The following is a 7,956-nucleotide window of genomic DNA, read 5'->3' as shown; positions in this document are numbered from 1 at the left end:
TCATCCCTCTCACTCTTACTCTCTCACCCCTCTCCCCCACTCCCTCACTTCTCTCTTTCTTACTCACTATTCTCTCACCCCTCTCACTCTTACTCTCTCACCCCTCTCCCTCTTACTCCCTCACCCCTCTCCCTCTCACTCCCTCACCCTCTCATCTTTAGTAACTCCTGATATATATATATCCGCCTGTTGCGTTTCCTGTGTGCGACGGAGATGGTCGCCCGCTGCCTGCCTGCCGTTAATTAGCTAGTTAATTAGTGACCGCTAATTGGGGATCGTTACCCACCGGAGAAGAAAGGTATCAACGCGTCTGCTTCCAGTGCAGGCTTTCTGTGTGGCAGGGCCAGTGTGGTCGGGGTCGGTGCAGTACGGTGAGGGAAGGCTGCGACGGTGTTAATGTCATTAGGGTCGAGTGTGTGTGGGAGGGGAGTGTGTGTGTGCGTGGGAGTGTGTGTGTGTGTGTGTGTGTATGTGTGCGTGCGTTAGTTCGTGCGTGCGTGCATGTGAGTGTACATGCATGCATGCGCACGCAGGCCTGTGAGTGTGCGCGCGCGTGTGCGTGCGTGCGTGCGTGCATGTGCGTGTGTTTGCGTCTGTGTGCGTGCGTTAGTTCGTGCGTGTGTAAATGTGTATTTACACCGTCTGACTTCTTGTAACGACAGACCACGCACGGCTGGCCAAACAACCAGCGTAACACTCGTTACCGACCGTAGATAGTCATACTCGTGACCCGTACTGCACAACAACTACATATAACATCACATATTGATTTGGTTTATTGACAAATAGCAATAAATATGAAATCAAGTGACGGCAACACATCAATGATGATGACGCATAAGCAATACAAGGTTTACCCCATCAACACTGTACATACAAATGAAGTGCGCACGCACGCACGCACGCACGCACGCACGCACGCACGCACGCACGCACGCACGCACGCACATACTCAAGTATTGATTAGCACACTTCCCGTAACAATCCGAACTTAGAATAAGATAACTAGTCCAAACCCTACCACGTCCTACTTATTCCTAACGAACACAAGTCACACACATAAACGTACAAAACCGCCCTACAGAAAAATACGCAGAGCGAGAAAAATCATTGCAATAACAATAAACAATGTTTTAACAATAAATCATTGCATTTAGTGCATTCTATATAACTATCTTCCGTATGCATAAAGTTGTTGTTATCATCAGCAGAATGTAGACACACTATAGACACGATGTGTGATCGAATTCCACGACTTTACGCAACCAAACATAATAAGCGCCCAAGTCACAAGGTTTTCCAGAAGCGCAGTCTATTTTCCCCCGATTTTTTTCCAGAACTTGCCAGATCTTGAAAATATCATTTTGTAATTCAGGCACCTCCTCTACTGGATGTGCTGGGACCCCGCACTACCGAACCCTATGCATCAATCGGATACATTCCTGACATGTCAACATCAATTTTGCTCCCCACTCGTACTCGGTCTCGAACTACTTCTGCTGCTCGTAGGTGGAGCCACATGCTGCGAGGCGGAGGCCGTCGGCGCGGCGGAAGACGAATCGGTTCGCGACGTTGAGATATATATATATATATACATTATCAAGTGAGGATAGATATAAGTCCGTCACTACAACAACTAACCCCAGACTGCATTTTCCTCACCAGACGGAAACTCTCTGGTTCTAAGCACGTGCTGCCACCTACGTCCTCGGCGACCAGCGTCAAGTCCCAGAAGTCGCGCCGCGGGGGGACACACACTCACGCACACACATATATATACATATATACATACATACATATATATATATATATACATATATATATATATATATATATATATATACATATATACATATATATATATATATATACATAATACATATATATATATACATATATACATACAGCTGCCCGTGCATATTATATATATATAAATATACAGATATAGATAGATATATACGTATACATATATACAGTGCTGTGATTCGGTGAGTAAGCAGTACCTACCGCGAGCCAGACTTCGACACTATCTGCTGCTCCAGGAACGGAGACTTCTGCCGGGCAGCGTCCAGCTGCTGGAGCGCGTCAGCCTGACGTCGCGGCCGAAGCGGCGCGACGAGAGCCTCGACGACTACCAGGTGGCGCTGCTGCGCGCGGAGGAGGAGCGCGCCGCCGCGTTGCTAGGCGACGTGTCCGCGACGAGCGTCATCGAGATGCTGGAGGCTGCGCGGTCGGACGCCGACGCCGGCGGCTTGCAGCGCGCCCTGGTGGAGCGCGCCTCGATGACGAAGGCGGGGTCGTCGAGGGGTCGCGGCACGCACCGGTCGATGACGGCGGTTGCCACGGCGACGTCGGCAGGAGGAGGCGGAGGGAAGACGGGGAACGTTTCGCTGTCGGCGGCCGCGATTTATGACGAGAAATCGGGGAAATCCGGACGACAGACGTCTCTAAGTCTGACACCGACCACCAGGTGGCAGCCCAATCTGATGCCTTCGACTCCAACACTGACCACCAGGTGGCAGTTCAATTTCAAAGCACTGCTGCCGCTTCTAACTCCAACACCGACCACCAGGTGGCAGTTCAATCTCAAAGCGCCGCTGACGCCTCTAACTCCAACACCAACCACCAGGTGGCAGTTCAATCTCAAAGTGCCGCCGACACCTCTAACTCCAACACCAACCACCAGGTGGCAGCGCAATCGGTAATCAGCGCCACCCTCACAGCAAGCGCATCCGATACTGCCCGCCAGGTGGCGACTGATGCCTCTAAGTCCAACACTGACCACCAGGTGGCAGATCAGTCTCAAAGCTCTCCTGATGCCTCTAAGGCCAACACTGACCACCAGGTGGCAGATCCGTCTCAAAGCACTGTTGATGCCTCTATGTCTGAGATTGACCGCCAGGTGGCAGCACTGTTAGCAGATGATTATGCCTCTAAGACTGACATTGCCCACCAGGTGGCAGCTCAGCCTGATAGCACTGCTGATGCCTCTAAGTGTGAGATTGCTCACCAGGTGGCAGCCCAATCTCAAACCACTGTTGATGCCTCCATGTCTGACATTGATCGCCAGGTGGCAGCACTGTTGGAGGATGATTATGCTTCTAAGACCAACATTGCCCACCAGGTGGCAGCCCAGTCTCAAAGTACCACTAACGCTTCCACGTCTAACACTGACCACCAGGTGGCAGCCCAGTCTCAAAGTACCACTAACGCTTCCACGTCTAACACTGACCACCAGGTGGCAGATCAGTCTCAAAGCTCTACTAATGCCTCTAAGTCCAACACTGACCACCAGGTGGCAGATCAGTCTCAAAGCTCTAGCGCGCGACGCGGCCTGTTCCGCAACTGACCACTGCCAGGTGGCAGCACAGTCGGCGAGCGTCGCCGGAGATGTAACGAGATCTGCATATCTGTGTAGGTCTGACGTTGCCCACCAGGTGGCAGCCCAGTCAGCAAGCGTTGCTGGTAATTTAGCAAGATCGGGAGACACATGTAAGTCTGACAATGCCCACCAGGTGGCAGCCCAGTCTGATAGCGCCACTAATGCCCCGGAGTCTGATATTGTCCAGCAGATGGCAGCCCAATCTCAAACCATAAGGCCACAGGAGAACGAGAGAGGGCAGCAGAAACAATAGAGACGGCAGCGGCCTCTTCGCGCTTCTACCTGGAGGAGAGCGACTACCGCAGCGCCACCGCGCGGGCCGTGGCCGGCGTCAGCGACAGTGATGAGGATTACGAACCCGTGACCTCCGTCATCAGCAGCTGCTTGATCCTCGACACGGGCTGCCAGCCAATCACGGCCGGCCGCCACGCCGCGGCAGGCAAAGCCGCATCCGGCTCCTCCTCCTCCTCCTCCTCCTCCTCCTCCTCCTTCTCTCGTCGCGGTCGCTCCTCCTCTCATCGCAGTCTCTCCTTCTCCCACGGCTGACCCTGCTTCTCTCGTCGTGGTCTCTCCTCCTCCCACAGCCGTCCCTCCTTCTCGTACGCCTGCCCCTCCTTCTCCTGGCATCATCTCCCTTTCTCCTGCGACCACACTTCCTTTCGCTGCTGCCGTTCCTTCCCTCCCCGCCTCTCCTTCTCCGGTCGTCTTCTTATCTTTCCTCGTCTCGTCACCCACGACTACTCCCGCCTCGATCGTCGCGCGAGCCGCGTCCAAGGTTGCCGCGACGACCGCTCGCGCCGCGTTCACCGTCTCGTCGTCGGCTGCGGCAGACGACCCGACGTTTGGCCGTGCTCCGGTAGCGACCTCTGCGGGTACCTCCAGCTTCTGGTCAATCAATTGTCGGTCCGCGAGGCCGCTCTGCACGTGTAGGGATCGGATCACCTCACGATTGCTCGAGCTGTGGCCCCGTACGCCCTTCACGTACAGCGAGTTCGAGACGGAGGCTGAAAACAAGAGAACAGTGGAGGGACGCGTGAGTGCGCCGGCGCGCCTCGACGAAGTACTTGCAGTTACTTATAGTACTAGTATAGAGTGTTAGTTTTAATTATTATTGTTTAATTTTTATTATTATTATTTCATTTTTATTATTTTATTTTTATTTAAATTTTAATGAGTTTTAATTAATTTTTTTTACAGTAGGCCTATTGTTACAGTACCACTGATAGTTTATGGAGAAGATATGTTGGACTAGGCCCAATCCCAGTTTAGCACCCTGGATTAGTTTAGAACATATATGCGAACTAGTATAGGCCTATGTACCGAGGTTCTAAAGTAGGATTGAGCAAGATGTACTACTAGTACTTCACGTGATAGTTTAGTTTTTAAGTTAACGGTTATGACGTGCAAGGCGGGTTATGGCTGCATGTTAGCAAATACTGAAATAGTCACTGCAGTCTGTAGACTGTAGTCTGTACTGTAGTACACAGTACAGTCTGAGTCTCTCCTCAGGTGTGCCACTATGAAATAAATAAAATGTCCTAGGGATAGACTGCATATCTTAGACATTTTTTTTAGATGTTTGCTATATAAAATTTGAATTGTTTTATAATAGAAAATGCTTTATGCTTTATAATAGAAAATGCTAGGAGTTGGACTAGGGCGTAACTTCACGGTAGTCCTACCGTCGGTAGAGCACTAACTAAGGCTGAGATCGAGAATCTATGTCCCCCAGGGTACTGCCGGAACGTACCCTGGGTACGGTCCGGTATACCGGAACGTACCCTGGTGGTATCTAATAATAATATGCTGGACCGTACCTCGCCTACTCCACTAACGAGTCTAGGGAGTCGCCTACGCCTGCTCCTTAACCCTAACCCTAAGCCTAACCATATCAAATAGTTACCAGGGTATACGTTCCGGTATATACCGGACCGTACCCAGGGCCAGAGTACGTTCCGGCACTACCCTGGGGGACATAGACCCTATGACTATGACCATGAGTATGAGCCTAACTTTCGCTGCAGATGTGACTTACTTTCGCTGCAGATGTTACCCATGTTTCCATGCAATATTACGTATACGCCTGATGACGAATGATTAACAATCAAAAGTCTTTTCGTTACAGTCACTTAGACTACGTGTAACCTTTTATGATGATTACCAAGAACAATAAAACTTGTGATAAAGTACATTTCACGTATTAACCTTGACACATGCCTTGTTGTCATGCTAACAGACAACAAATTCAGTGCAACTGTGCAGCCATCTATCGAAAACAATTATAAACAATTGATAGCGCGGTCGCGGTAATTCACGGAATTTATAATGTCAACATTACCATTTTAATTATAATATAAAAGCATAGATTATATAATATGGTACTATAAATTAATAATTATTATGATATTTATTGCTATATTTTTCAAATGAAGGGGGAACGGGAGTCCCCGATCCCCAGGCCAATCCCGCATCCCGAAAATACCCGTTCCACTCTTCTTCAAATGTCTGGGAGAAAGAATTATGGGGATCGATCATGGACTGATGGAGGAAGAACAGTATAACTTTCCTGCTCTCTCTCTCTCTTTCCCAATTCTCAACTACGAACTTGCGTTGAGTTTTCCCTCTTTGCTTTATAACCTGCCGGCCGTTTCTCATCGGACTTCGGGTAAACGGTAACAAAACCGATATACATTATCATAGGACTATGCATATGTGCATGTGCGTGCGTGCAGGCGGGAGTGCAAGCGAGAGTGTGTGTGCGCGCCTACGTCTGTCTGTGTGACTATTCCCTACCCTGAGACATAAGCTGGCTCACCACAACACGAAGAAGACACGGAAAAAGAGAGGTAATAGAGGATAAGAACGTACAGTTGAGCAGCTGCGTGCGCGCGCACACATACACGCGCGCGCGCACGCACGCGGCACGCACGCATGCACACACACACCCGCGCGTATTGACATATATATGTACTTGTAATATATGTATATATATGTATATGTATGTATATGTATATATATGTATGTATATGTATGCATGTATGTATATATATATATGTATATGTATAGGTATTATTAGCTCTTGATATGTATATATATGTATGTATATGTATATATGTACTTGTAATATGTACTTGTAATATATGTACTTGTTGCCCATATGCACGAATCTATAACACGTATATGAGCTGCAGGCGCGCAAACACAAACACGCATATATGCACACACGCGCATGTGCGTATGTGCGTGTACGTGTGCGTGTGTGAGTGTGTGCGTATACGTGTGCGTGTGTGCGTATAAATGTGCGTGTACGTGTGCGTGTGTGCGTGTGTGCGTGTGTGTGCGTGTGCGTCTGTGTGATCCTTATACGTTGGAGTACAGTACATTTATTGAAATAAAAATGTATAATTAATAATTATGGACAAATAATATTAAGTAACCGAATAATAAGGAAAAGAGAGTTGAACCTGACTTTATATTGAAAACTATTAGAATAACGTAATATATATTATAAGATTGAGCTTAGTATCATTCTAAACATTAAAACCTCAATTCGAATGATAAAAATCTCAATACGTAAGAATAAACGATGGGAATACCGAAATAATAAAAAAATGTAAAAAAATTGTAGAAAGGTTCATCGTCTCTGAGATTCGAACCAGCCATCCGATCGAATGTCTCGCGATCGCATGAGATCTCGCGATAGCTGTAGCAGAAATGGCGTCATTCAGAACTCTGAATGCGGTAAGTTTCGCACCGGTTTGTATGTTTCTAAGCTTGTATGAATGTAATAGCCCATATTCATTCTTTATCGGTAAGTTAAACTCTCCTTTTATGCTTACAAGTATTGCCGTAAACGTTAAATGTTAGCGATTCTCTAGAAATGCAACTAATACAGAGGTCACCTTCGAACTGTACAGTGTTACTGATGTGCAGGCCTACTGAGATTACTGTCTGAGTAGGCCTGCCAACTAGCTAACTAAGTACTATTCGTTAAACCGCTACTGCTCTCTCGCTATAACATGATCACGCCCTCTAATAAGTACTGCTAAAATTTAATATGTTTGGCACTAGGTAAATATGTAAAACCTATCATTTTGAAGCATCATCTATTTTCAATATGCGTCTATTCACTATTGCCTGACCAAACTTAGACTTACTTCAATACTTGGGTAGTAATTAATATTATTATTATTATTAACGACGTGGATATTCGTCCAAGCATCGGACACCTGTTCGTATGCGCTATTCGTCCGAGCAGTTGTTGCGCATGCGCTGTTCATGTTGCATGCCGCAGGCGCACGGCACGAGTGCCGGAGGTAGGAAGTGTGAAGGGTGGGCTAAATTTTGAAATCTATATGCTCTAAAATGCTAAATTGCTATAAGCGTTTTACTACGGCAGCCCTACGACTGTGACGCCCTGCATACATGCGTATACATGTGGTTATACACCATAGATAGTGTTTGGTACTATGACTCAAGTATATAAGAGATCCGAGTCGGTTTATAGTTAGTGTTAAGGTTAGGGTTGGCGGTAGGGTTAGGTTTAGAGTTAGAGAGTAGGCGACTCCCTAGAC

This window comes from Priapulus caudatus, unplaced genomic scaffold (genome assembly GCF_000485595.1).
Source record: "Priapulus caudatus unplaced genomic scaffold, Priapulus_caudatus-5.0.1 Scaffold1846, whole genome shotgun sequence".
Classification (NCBI taxonomy): domain Eukaryota; kingdom Metazoa; phylum Priapulida; class Priapulimorpha; order Priapulimorphida; family Priapulidae; genus Priapulus; species Priapulus caudatus.
The sequence above is the reverse complement of the archived record's forward strand: the minus strand, read 5'-3'. Positions refer to the sequence as shown.